The 14,068-nt window shown below is 42.7% G+C and overlaps 1 protein-coding gene and 1 non-coding gene across 3 annotated transcripts in view; both read right to left on the bottom strand.

The window, feature by feature from the left end:
- IARS1 (isoleucyl-tRNA synthetase 1) overlaps positions 1–4,788 on the bottom strand; it is an 81,127-nt gene extending 76,339 nt beyond the window's left edge. Inside the window, exon 1 of one of the 2 annotated variants that reach the window (XR_005721838.1) lies at positions 4,695–4,788. The gene's annotated coding sequence lies outside the window, so the exon portion shown is untranslated. The remainder of the gene's footprint in view (positions 1–4,694) is intronic. The other variant, XM_040245571.1, reaches the window with a different exon arrangement.
- LOC120867881 lies at positions 997–1,129 on the bottom strand. The gene has a single exon (XR_005722052.1). It is a non-coding gene; the product is annotated as a small nucleolar RNA SNORA84 (small nucleolar RNA).
- Positions 4,789–14,068: the final 9,280 nt, after the last annotated feature.

The following is a 14,068-nucleotide window of genomic DNA, read 5'->3' on the forward strand; positions in this document are numbered from 1 at the left end:
GGCTCCTCTGTCCATGGGATTCTCCAGGCGAGAATACTGGAGTGGGCTGTCATGCCCTCCTCCGGGGGATCTTCCCAACCCAGAGATTGAACCTGCATCTCTTATGTATCCTGCATTGGCAGGCAGGATACATACTTACTACTAGTGCCACCTGGGAAGCCCAGAGGGTGCCATTCAATATTATTAAACAGAAGTTGAAAGGCATTTTGGATCTTCAGCTCTTGTCATAACTCACAGACTTTCAGGGTGGCTGCTGCTGCTGCTAAGTCACTTCAGTCGTGTCCGACTCTGTGCAACCCCATAGACGGCAGCCCACCAGGCTCCCCCGTCCCTGGGATTCTCCAGGCAAGAACACTGGAGTGGGCTGCCATTTCCTTCTCCAATGCGTGAAAGTGAAAAGTGAAAGTGAAGTTGCTCAGTCGTGTCCGACTCTTTGCGACCTCATGGACTGCAGCCCACCAGGCTCCTTCATCCATGGGATTTTCCAGGATGGAGAGAGGCATTAGTTTGTGCATTTACTGATGTAGTAGGAGTCCTGTTGGATCAGTGACAACCTTATTAGAGGCCAGTTGAAACTTAAAGAGGTTATATCTGAAGACTAACAGATCTTCAGATATCAACACATTTATGTCTGTCACTCTTAATGCTTGTCAAGGCTGGTCCTATTATCCCAGCATCTATAAAAGTTGACTGGAGTAGACTCACCAGCCCTTCCTCAGATTAAGGAGTACAAATCTACATTTTAACAAGATCTGAGGGGATTAGCATGCACATCAAAATTTAAGTCCTTCTCTAAAACTGTTTTGACTGTTATTTATCTGAACATTTTTCCTTTTTTTTTTTTAAAGAAAATGAGAGTTAAGCTTTCTGTGGAGATGGCTTTAAAGTTTTATAAAATTTCCAGTGAGCCTCTACATCTCTGGACATTAAGAACCACTGAATTATTAGGCCAAATACAAAGACCCCATGTAATGGCACAGACTATTCCAGGAAGTTTCATGTATCAGTGACCGGGCTATGGCGGCTGCTGAGGAGAAACAGCCTCCATGCATATATCACAGGATTGCTCTAGCCCCTCACATCCACTGGAGAGCTGTACCTGCACAACAGCATCCAGTAACCACAGGGCTTGTGGGTAAAAGTGGGAGCAGAAAGAGGAGGGGGATTAACCTTACCAGGTCATGCTCAGGGAAGCAATCGCCTCTTCTTCCTTTCAACTATAATTCAAGGTCTCCACTATCTTCCCTATTCGATGACTCCTGACCTCTTTAGCCTCAACATCCTGTTCAGTAATTTCTAGATACCCTCCTTGACCTTTACTTGGGTTTATCTCAACATATCTTGGAAAAGCACACAAAAAAAATTTAAAAATAAATCTCATGATCTTCTTTACCACACTTGCTCCCATTTTTAATATCACTGTTCTAGTAGTTCCACTATTTCTTCCCATTACCTGAAATTTCTGAGTCACCTTTAATACAATCAGATGATCCCCACATCCAACAGATCACCAAGTTACATGGGTCTGACTTCTAAGTCTATTTCTCTATTCCGTCTTCCTCATTCTCAGATCTTCATAACCTGTTTCATTAAGTCAAATTTAACCCCAGTGGCGGGTCCATCACCAGCCTTTTTAAAGACAACTTATATCTTATTAACATATAAGCCAGAGAGGCAGGCATTGGAGAAGGAAATGGCAACGCACTCCAGTATTCTGGCCTGGAGAAGCCCAGGGACAAAGGAGCCTGGGCTGCCATCTATGCGGTCACATAGAGTCGGACATGACTGAAGCGACTAAGCAGCAGCAGCAGGAAGCCAGAGATATACTTACGCAAATGTGTAAAACATGTACAAAGATATCAACTGAAGCACTTCTATAGACAAATATCAGGAAACAATTTAAATATCCATGAATAGGTAATAGACTAAAATAAATCATGGTACATCAATACCATACAGGCAGTAAAAATAATTAACCAAAATATGTAAGCATACATATTACTTAAACATACTGAAAAACAGTGAGTCACAGTTGCTGATAGTAATTTATACTATATGCAATATATTATTGTCAAGTGATTAGAAAATATGCATATATATACTAAGTCTATGTTTAAGCAATTCTGTACTTAATTTAGAAGGCTACCCACCAAACTTAACAATGGCTACCACCAGAGAACAGGATACAATGAGGAAAGTGTGAAGGAACATATTTTTATTTACTTCAAATTACTCTGTTTTGATTATTTTTGAGTATGTCATTAACTTTATCAGGTGTCCCTGGTGGCTTAGAAAGTAAAGAATCTGTCTGCAATATGGGAGACCCAGGTTTGATCCCTGGGTAGGGAAGAACCCCTGGAGAAGGGAATGGCTACCCACCCCAGTATTCTTGCCTGTAGAATTCCATGGACAGAGGAGCCTGGCGGGCTACAGTCCATGAGGTCACAAAGAGTCGGACACAACAAGAGAAAAATAAATACTATATATCCTGCACACCACCTTCCTAATGGAAAAGTTCTGGAAGTACCATTTCTTTATTAAAAAAAAAAATCCAGTGGTTCCTTACTCCCAATGGTTTCTGTTCAGGCTTTTCTCTGGGGCACCATAATCTCACCTACAATTCCTGCTCCTGACCTTTTCTTTACTCTTACAAAACTCAAGCTCCAAACTATATCACATTCTTAGACACTGCTGAGAAACAAAACTTTTGGCTGACATAATTGCTTTCCAGTATCAGGCCCTTTCTCTTAAGTACTCTAGCACTAGTTAGCATAAATGTACTCTGCTCTACGGGAATTTACCAATCCACCTTTTTCAAAATTAAATATCCCCCTCCCTAGCATCTGTTCCTCTCCTACACATCAAAGTTTATTTATATCGCATGTCTCTCCAATTCAACTGTAAACTTGTTGCTGGCAAAAGCATGTCACTAACCTCTTACTATTTTATGTCTTACTGTGTGCTTTCACAGCACAGGTGCTCAAAAATATTTAAACGAATCCCTTTGTCAGCATCCTTAGTGATACTCCTCCCAACTGATTTTCCAATCTATCCCACTCCACGGGCTCCTCTTGCCAAGAATGATTAAGAGGGTTGGCTTTGGAATGTGGTGGTTTTGATGCCACAACTTAGTATGTGGCTTATAAGAAAAGTTATTCAACCTTTAAACTTCAATTCTATCATCTGTAAAATAAAGGTTGTAAATACTCACAATGCTAATTTAAGATTAAATGAAATCACAGCAATCACTTGCCATCTATGGAAACTATTACTACTTCTTTGTCCACAAATGCTACTCTTTTTTTTTTTTCCACAAATGCTACTCTTACTGCCTTTGCCCAGTCACTAAATCATCTTCCCAAAAAGAATTAGAGTGCAATCTACATTGAGATGCCTCCTGTTTCCTATAATTCACTCTTTAATAATCACTTATGAAAAGGATATTTTATCCACTATTTTACCAATAATTTTAAAAAGCTCATCTTATTTACTAAAATCCCTATATCAATTGCTTTGCCTCTAGTTTCATCCTGCCTTTCTTCTCTGCAACTCCTGAATGAATGCAAAAACTATTATTGCCCCACCTAAAAAAAAAAACACCTCATCTTCCTTCATGTATTCATTTCAAACACCACTTCACTAAAGAAGAAAATCATAAATTTGTAAGGCTGGAAGTTAAGCATCCTCTCCCACTTGTTCCTCACACGAAGCTACAGTGAATACAGCAACTCCTCATCTCCTCAATCACACACAACCTAAAATCCTGCTATACATTACACTACAGTCCTCTGCACCTACTCCTCCAGTTACTATTCATTTTCAGGGCCAAATCCACTATAGTTCCTGAGAAGCCTTCTTCTCCCACCGAAGAACTAGTCCTGATCTGGGCCCTTGGATTATTGTATTAAAGACTGTTAGACTGGAGACTCCGCGCTTACTTACTTCCCTCTAATCCCGGACACCCAGCAATACATGCTCATTATGGGAACCTAAGATGCTAAAGCTGAAACTGCAGTACTTCGGCCACCTCATGCGAAGAGTTGACTCATTGGAAAAGACTCTGATGCTGGGAGGGATTGGGGGCAGGAGGAGAAAGGGACGACAGAGGATGAGATGGCTGGATGGCATCACTGACTCTATGGACCTGAGTCTGAGTGAACTCCGGGAGTTGGTGATGGACAGGGAGGCCTGGTGTGCTGCGATTCATGGGGTCGCAAAGAGTCGGACACGACTGAGCGACTGAACTGAAGACTTGATTTGTTCTTATGAATACCTAGACTTTCAAGTAATTTTGTCCACCTTCTGAACTTCTCCAGTGAGCTCGATCACACCAAATTTTCTGAATCACTCAATGGCTCAAGTGTTAGTTACCAGGATCCCAGGCTGAAGCTGGGTAACCTGCAAGGTTTATAACGCTCGGTCGAACCGCTGAGCCAGGACTGGTACCTACTTGGATTCTTCAGCCCCATTTAGACTGTCTCCCAGTCTTTTCCTTGGAAACGGATATGCACGTACTACCCCATGGCCCCCAATAAACATTAAAAAAAATTCTTGTGAACCAGGGGGGACCGTGGGTCTCCGTGGGCAGGAAGGGGCGTATCTGAGGGGCCCGTGGGCAGGAAAAGATGACCTGAGGAGCCCCGCGGACAAGACAGGGAGTACCTGAGGGGCCCCACGAGCAGGACCGAGCATACCTTAGCGGCCTCCAGGACGGCGTAGCTCTGAAAGAAACGAGTCTACGTCTTGCCCGGGTGATGCAACGTCCACACAGCGTGAGGCTAAGAGGAAGAGGCCGGGTTTGCACGGCCAATCAGAGCCCGGCATTTGACACCCATCAACAAGCCGGACGCCGATTGGCAAAGTGGGTCCCCAATCACGCCCACCCGTCTTTCCTAGGTGTGCACTGGGAAGCTTGCGGTCTAGTCCTGGGCGTGACGACTATACCTTACGTTCTTCACGCAGCTAGGGCAATGGTGGAGGACGCGACCGTTTTATACAACGGAGACTGATTGGGAGAGGCACACAGGAAACATGCTGTGTATCTTGACAGAGCGTTTTTACACAAGATGTTTGCCTTCATCGGACAAACTGTACACGGAACAGATGTGCATTTCCCCACCTGCTAAGTGACTTCAGTCGTGTCCGACTCTGTGCGACCCCTTAGACCGCAGCCCACCAGGCTCCCCGTCCCTGGGATTCTCCAGGCAAGAACACTGGAGTGGGTTGCCATTTCCTTCTCCAATGCATGAAAGTGAAAAGTGAAAGTGAAGTCGCTCAGTCGTGTCCGACTCTTAATGACCCCATGGACTGCAGCCTTCCAGGCTCTTCTATCCATGGGATTTTCCAGGCAAGAGTACTTGAGTGGGGTGCCATTGTCTTCTACGTGCATTTCCCCACGGGTAAACCAAATGCATTGCCAGGGCCTCAGTTACGGTGTGGAGCCGTCAGTACGCAGTGTCAAGGCTGCTTTACTAGGTGATACTAAGGAAAGCAAGCCTAGACATTAAGGCAATATTTTTTTTAGTGTAATGGAGACCTGCACCAAAGCACCTTGGATTCTGCAAAAAATGCAGAGTCCTGGAGCAAAGACTAGGCTTGCTAAGTCTCTGAGATGGGTCGTAAAAATCTTCCTGTGGCATGTGCTCAGGTCTGGGCAACTCTTTGCCACCCCATGGGCTGTAGTCTGCCAGGCTCCTCTGTTCATGGGATTTTTTTCAGGCAGAGGAATACTGGAGTGGGTTACCATTTCCTCCTTAAGGGGATCTTTCCAACCCTGGGATGGAAACTGTGTCTCTTTCATCTCTTCCCTTGGCAGGCTGATTGTTCACCGCTACCACCACCTTGGAAGCCCATTTTAACACACATTCTGGATAATTATATTCCTCACTAAAATTCTTGATCTGCCTATCTGAAGAGACCCTCCTATATCGCAGGAAAATACAGAGGCCACAGAACAGTCTGAGAGGAGCTGAAACACTAGAGGTCAGCGCAGTTCACGGAAACCTTTCCTTTCTCCTTGAGTGCCACCTGCAGAGTTCTCATGAATTGTACTGCAGAAATAATGGTAAACAAACATACAGAGGGATATAACCAGAAAGGAAGAAAATGCCTGACAACCAGCTTTATAAGTATTGCATCTTAATGTTTCCTGTATTGAAACAAAATTATTTACCTATTAGATTGCTTACTTATATATTTTGAATCTCCCCAGCACCCTATGGGTATGTTGATTAAAACCAAAGGGAATCCAGAGCCATGCAAAGCAGAGTTGATCTCAGCATTGGAGCCAGAATATGAAGAAAATTTCAGCCCTTGACAAATTGAGAGTTCTTCAGCGTATAACTGCTTCAGTTCAATTCAGTCGCTCAGTCGTGTCCAACTCTTTGCAACCCCATGAATCGTAGCATGCCAGGCCTCCCTGTCCATCACCAAATCCCGGAGTTCACTCAGACTCAGGTCCATCAAGTCAGTGATGTCATCCAGACATCTCATCCTCTGTCGTCCCTTTCTCCTCCTGCCCCCAATCCCTCCCAGCATCAGTCTTTTCCAATGAGTCAACTCTTTGCATGAGGTGGCCAAAGTACTGGAGTTTCAGCTTCAGCATCATTCCTTCCAAAGAAATCCCAGGCTGATCTCCTTCAGAATGGACTGGTTGGATCTCCTTGCAGTCCAAGGGACTCTCAAGAGTCTTCTCCAACACCACAGTTCAAAAGCATCAGTTCTTCGGTGCTCAGCCTTCTTCACAGTCCAACTCTCATATCCATACATGACCACAGGAAAAACCATAGCCTTGACTAGATGGACCTTAGTCGGCAAAGTAATGTCTCTGCTTTTGAATATGCTATCTAGGTTGGTCATAACTTTTCTTCCAAGAAGTAGGCATCTTTTAATTTCATGGCTGCAGTCACCATCTGCAGTGATTTTGGAGCACCTCAAAATAAAGTCTGACACTGTTTCCACTGTTTGCCCATCTATTTCCCATGAAGTCATGGGACCAGATGCCATGATCTTCATTGTCTGAATGTTGAGCTTTAAGCAACTTTTTCACTCTCCTCTTTGACTTTCATCAAGAGGCTTTTTAGTTCTTCACCTTCTGCCATAAGGATGGTGTCATCTGCATATCTTAGGTTATTGATATTTCTCCTGGCAATCTTGATTCCAGTTTGTGTTTCTTCCAGTCCAGGTTTCTCAGGATGTACTCTGCATAGAAGTTAAATAAGCAGGGTGACAATATACAGCCTTGACGGACTCCTTTTCCTATTTGGAACCAGTCTGTTGTTCCATGTCCAGTTCTAACTGTTGCTTCCTGGCCTGCATACAGATTTCTCAAGAGGCAGGTCAGGTGGTCTGGTATTCCCATCTCTCTCAGAATTTTCCACAGTTTATTGTGATCCACACAGTCAAAGGCTTTGGCATAGTCAATAAAGCAGGAATAGATGTTTTTCTGGAACTTTCTTGCTTTCTCCATGATCCAGCGGATGTTGGCAATTTGATCTCTGGTTCTGCCTTTTCTAAAACCAGCTTGAACATCAGGAAGTTCACGGTTCATGTATTGCTGAAGCCTGGCTTAGAGAATTTTGAGCATTACTTTACTAGCATGTGAGATGAGTGCAATTGTGTGGTAGTTTGAGCATTCTTTGGCATTGCCTTTCTTTGGGATTGGAATGAAAACGGACCTTTTCCAGTCCTGTGGCCACTGCTGAGCTTTCCAAATTTGCTGGCATATTGAGTGCAGCACTTTCACAGCATCATCTTTCAGGATTTGAAATAGCTCAACTGGAATTCCATCACCTCCACTAGCTTTGTTCGTAGTGATGCTTTCTAAGGCCCACTTGAGTTCACATTCCAAGATGTCTGGCTCTAGATGAGTGATCACACTGTCGTGATTATCTGGGTCGTGAAGATCTTTTTTGTACAGTTCTTCCGTGTATTCCTGCCAACTCTTCTTAATATCTTCTGCTTCTGTTAGGTCCATACCATTTCTGTCCTTTCTTGAGCCCATCTTTGCATGAAATGTTCCCTTGGTATCTCTAATTTTCTTGAAGAGATCTCTAGTCTTTCCAATTCTGTTCTTTTCCTCTATTTCTTTGCATTGATCACTGAAGAAGGCTTTATCTCTTCTTGCTATTCTTTGGAACTCTGCATTCAGATGCTTATATCTTTCCTTTTCTCCTTTGCTTTTTGCTTCTCTTCTTTTCACAGCTATTTGTAAGGCCTCCCCAGACAGCCATTTTGCTTTTTTGCATTTCTTTTCCATGGGGATGGTCTTGATCCCTGTCTCCTGTACAGTGTCACGAACCTCATTCATAGTTCATCAGGCACTCAATCTATCAGATCTAGGCCCTTAAATCTATTTCTCACTTCCGCTGTATTATCATAAGGGATTTAATTTAGGTCATACCTGAATGGTCTAGCGGTTTTCCCTACGTTCTTCAATCTGAGTCTGAATTTGGTAATAAGGAGTTCATGATCTGAGCCACAGTCAGCTCCCAGTCTTGTTTTTGATGACTGTATAGAACCTCTCCATCTTTGGCTGCAAAGAATATAATCAATCTGATTTCGGTGTTGACCATCTGGTGATGTCCATGTGTACAGTCTTCTCTTGTGTTGTTGGAAGAGGGTGTTTGCTATGACCAGTGCATTTTCTTGGCAAAACTCTATTAGTCTCTGCCCTGCTTCATTCCGCATTCCAAGGCCAAATTTGCCTATTACTCCAGGTGTTTCTTGACTCCCTACTTTTGCATTCCAGTCTCCTATAATGAAAAGGACATCTTTTTTGGATGTTAGTTCTAGAAGGTCTTGTAGGTCTTCATAGAACTGTTCAACTTTAGCTTCTTCAGCATTACTGGTTGGTATAACTGCTTAGTATAGCCAATAATATATCCCAGACTTGCCTGTGGGTGTCCAGAAGTCTCCAGCGGAGTCGTGGGTCAGTGTTAGCCTGCTGCAGGGTTAGGGGCACTGATTGTAGTAGTACACGCATGGGATCTTTTGAGGGAGGTCACCATTATCTGCATTACCACCACCATAGTTTGGCTCCAGGTAAATAGCAGGGAGGGAACACAGCTCCAACAGAGAAAACCCAGCTCCTCCATCAACAGAAAATTGGATTAACGATTTACTGAGCATGGCCCAGCCAATCAGAACAAAACCCAGTTTCCCCTTCAGTCAGTCTCTCCCACCAGGAAGCTTCCATAAGCCTCTTATCATTTTCCATCAGAGGGCAGACAGACTGAAAACCACAATCACAGAAAACTAACCAAGCTAATCACACGGACCACAGCCTTGTCTAACTCAATGAAACTATGAGCCATGCCATGTAGGGCCACCCAAGACGGACGGGTCATGGTGGAGAGTTCAGACAAAATGTGGGCCACTGGAGAAGGGAATGGTAAACCACTTCAGTATTCTTGCCTTGAGAACCTCATGAAAAGTATGAAAAGGCAAAAAGATAGGACACTGAAAGGTGAACTCCCCAGGTTGCTAGGTGCCAAATATGCTAATGGAGAAGAGTGGAGAATTAACTCCAGAAAGAAAAAAGAGACGGAGCCAAAGCAAAAACAACACCCAGCTGTGGATGTGACTGGTGATGGAAGCAAGGTCTGATGTTGTAAAGAGCAATATTGCATAGGAACCTGGAATGTTAGTTCCATGAATCAGGCCAAACTGGAAGTGGTCAAACAGGAGATGGCAAGCGTGAATGTCAACATTCAGGAATCAGCAAATTAAAATGGACTGGAATGGGTGAATTTAACTCAGATGACCATTATATATACTTCTGTGGGCAAGAGTCCCTTAGAAGAAATGGAGTAGCCATCATAATCAACAACAGTCTGAAATGCAGTACTTGGATGCAGTCGCAAAAACAACAGAATGATCCCTGTTCATTTCCAAGGAAAACCATTCAATATCACAGTAATCCAAGACTATACCCCGACCAGTAATGCTGAAGAAGCTGACCGGTTCTACGAAGACCTACAAGACCTTCTAGAACTAACACCCAAAAAAGATGTCCTTTTCGTTATAGGGGACTGGAATGCCAAAGCAGGAAGTCAAGAAACACCTGGAGTAACAGGCAAATTTGGCCTTGGAGTACAGAATGAAGCAGGGCAAAGGCTAATAGAGTTCTGCCAAGAGAAAGCACTGGTCATAGCAAACACCCTCCTCCAACAACACAAGACTCTACAACATGGACATCACCAGCTGGATGGCACTTAAATCAGATTGATTATATTCTTTGCAGCCAATGATGGAGTTCTATACAGTCAGCCAAAACAAGACCTGGAGCTGACTGTGGCTCAGATCATGAACTCTTTATTGCCAAATTCAGACTTAAATTGAAGAAAGTAGGAAAAACCACTAGACCATTCAAGTATGACCTAAAGCAAATCCTTACTGATTATACAGTGGAAGTGAGAAATAGATTTAAGGGACTAGATCTGGTAGACAGAGTGCCTGATGAACTATGGATGGAGGTTCATGACATTGTACAGGAGACAGAGACCAAGACCATCCCCCCAAAATAGAAATGCAAAAAAGCAAAATGGCTTTCTGAGGAGGTCTTACAAATAGCTGTGAAGAGAAGCAAAAAGCAAAGGAGAAAAGGAAAGATATACCCATTTGAATGCAGAGTTCCAAAGAATAGCAAGGAGAGATAAGAAAGTCTTCCTCAGTGATCAGTGCAAAGGAATAGAGGAAAGTAATAGAATAGGAAAGACTAGAGATCTCTTCAAGACAATTAGAGAGCAAGGGAACATTTCATCCAAATATGGGCTCAGTAAAGTACAGAAATGGTATGGACCTAATGGAAGCAGAAGATATTTCGAAGAGGTGGCAAGAATAAAAAGAACTGTACAAAAAAGATCTTCACAGCCCAGATAATCACGATGGTGTGATCACTCACCTAGAGCCAGACATCCTGGAATGTGAACTCAAGTGGGCCTTAGGAAGCATCACTATGAACAAAGCCAGTGGAGGTGATGGAATTCCAGTTGAGCTATTTCAAATCCTGAAAGATGATGCTGTGAAAGTGCTGCACTCAATATGGCAGCAAATTTGGAAAACTCAGCAGTGGCCACAGGACTGGAAAAGGTCAGTTTTCATTCCAATCCCAAAGAAAGGCAATGCCAAAGAATGCTCAAACTACCACACAATTGCACGTATCTCACATGCTAGTAAAGCAATGCTCAAAATTCTCTAAGCCAGGGTTCAGCAATGCATGAACCGTGAACTTCCTGATGTTCAAGCTGGATTTAGGAAAGGCAGAGGAACCAGAGATCAAATTGCCAATATCTGCTGGATCATCGAAAAAACAAGGGAGTTCCAGAAAAACATCTATTCCTGCTTTATTGACTATGCCAAAGCCGTTGACTGTGAAGATCACAAACTCTAGAAAATTCTTCAAGGGATGGGAATACCAGACCACCTGACCTGCCTCTTAAGAAATCTGTATGCAGGTAAGGAAGCAACAGTTAGAACTGGACATGGAACCACAGACTGGTTCCAAATAGGAAAAGGAGTACGTCAAGGCTGTATATTGTCACCCTGCTTATTTAACTTATAAGCAGAATACATTGGCTGGAATAAGCACAAGCTGGAAACAAGGCTGCTGGGAGAAATATCAATAACCTCAGATATGTAGATGACACCACTCTTATGGCAGAAAGCAAAGAACTAAAGAGCCGCTTGATGAAAGTGAAAGAGGAGAGTGAAAATGTCAGCTTAAAGCTCAACATTCAGAAAATAAAGATTGTGGCATCCGGTCCCATCACTTCATGTCAAATAGATGGAGAAACAGTGGAAACAGTGAAAGACTTATTTTGGGCTCCAAAATCACTGTAGATGTTGACTGCAGCCCTGAGATTAAAAGACGCTTACTCCTTGGAAGAAAAGTTATGACTAACCTAGACAGCATATTAAAAAACAGAGACATTACTTTGCCAGCAAAGGTCCGTCTAGTCAAGGCTATGGTTTTTCCAGTAGTCGTGTATGGATGTGAGAGGTGGACTATAAAGAAAGCTGAGCACCGAAGAATTGATGCTTTTGAACTATGGTGTTGGAAAAGACTCTTGAGAGTCCCTTGGGCTACAAGGATATATAACTAGTTAATCCTAAAGGAAATCAGTTCTGAATATTCATTGGAAGGAGTGATGCTGAAGCTGAAACTCCAGTACTTTGGACACCTGATGTGAAGAGCTGACTCATGTGAAAAGACCTTGATGCCGGGAAAGGGTGAAGGTAGGAGGAGAAGGGGACGACAGAGGATGAGATGGTTGGATGGTATCACTGACTCAATGCACATGAGCTTGAGTAAACTCCGAGAGTTGGTGATAGACAGGGAGGCCTGGCGTGTTACAGTCTGGGGTTGCAAAGAGCCAGATACAACTGAGCGATTGAACTGAACTGATAGCCGATAAAAGGACAGAAAAAAACTGTTCTGAGAATATGTGTAGGGCATTCCTGAGATAGTTTAAGAACATTTAGCTTATTAACTAGAAGTTGGCATGTGTTTTAATTTTCACATTCCTCAAATTGCCACCTTGTTCATTTTATCATCTATTCAGACAGCCCAGATTAGAGCAGAACAGAGGGTTTCCAGACTACGTGTCCATGGGGAAAAAAGGTGGGGATTATAGGTCTAATTATTTTAAAATGATGTCTAAATTTAATGTCTAAAACTGAAAAGCCAAGAAATCACAGCATAAACGTTAGGTAGAAATTCAGAAATAATATCAGAGGAAACAAAATTTCTGAAAGTGCATATATCTGAGGAGCACAAATTGGGGATGCACAAGGCTACTTGATGTTACATTTGTCTGCTCTGGAGATGGAGGGTATAACAGATTTAAACATCGCCACAGATTCTGAACACTCTGCACTGAGACGTGAGTATCTATGTCCCCTCACTTTTGAGTCTCGGTTGGCTCAATGTCTGTTTTACCCTATAAAATATAGTGGAAATAACTCAGCCAGTTTCTGGGCTAGGACTGAAGACATCTGCTTCCTGCCTCTAAAACAGGAACAGGAAGAAAATTAATTGCTATGAAACTGAAAGTTATGTTGCTATGCTGTGAGAAAACTAATGGACAGGCACTGAGTGAACAGGCCATTTTAGAAGTGGATCCTTTAGTGCCAGCTGGGCCACTCCCATGACATACATGGAGTGGAGATGAGCAGTCCCCAAAGTCCTGAAAAAGTGGCTTATCTGTGAGGAAAGTGAACAAGTGTTAATAAAATGACTTGTTATGCAGCAATAGATAAGATGGTACAAATACAATCAACATCAAGAAAAGGTGCAGTTATTTTTCCTGCTGAGAGGTGGCTGCCATTTTTCATGACGTCTAAAGCCTTGGAAACAGGAATTCTGAATGACTCTTCAGTTACTTAGCTCCTCAGACCCTACTTACTGAGCACCCAGTTAAAGCCAGACATAGTTCTCGGTAGTACCGACAAACAGTTAACAAACCAGGTGATATCCCAGCCTTCACAGAGTTTATATTTGATCAAGATGTAAATCAATAAATATGTAATTTCAGATACACCCAGTATGGTTCAATGATAATCCCCTGGGAGTTTATTATATAAAACATAATTTTGTACAGAGCCCAGTTTGACAGAAGCTTATCTGTCTTGAATCTTAGCCACATTAATTTAATGAGGTAGTAAATCTGTTTCCTTATCTGGACCCAGGGCACTGAATCCTAACTGTGACTATGTTATCTTTCAGGCACTTCAATTTTTCAAAAGCTTCTAATCTAACTAGAATTTGGGATTGACAGGTCTGCTCGATCAATTCCTGGAGGCTAAGGAAAGGAAAACTCTGCATTTAGCATTCTTTTCTGGTCCTCACAGAACTCTCCCATGAAAGTTGGTCTGAAATGTCCTGCATTTCAGTTAGCTTCTTCATCAGGACACAAATACAGAACTCAAAGTTGACGTGTATTCAACCTCTTAGAAAAAAACCACAAAATGGAGGTAAGGTGTATTTAATACAATCAGAAATATTTCAAGTATAATTTACATGAAACATAACTTGGAAAATATAAGTGCTCTGATACATATATTTTAA

This window comes from Oryx dammah, unplaced genomic scaffold (genome assembly GCF_014754425.2).
Source record: "Oryx dammah isolate SB20612 unplaced genomic scaffold, SCBI_Odam_1.1 HiC_scaffold_1, whole genome shotgun sequence".
In the NCBI taxonomy this organism is placed as follows: Eukaryota; Metazoa; Chordata; class Mammalia; order Artiodactyla; family Bovidae; genus Oryx; species Oryx dammah.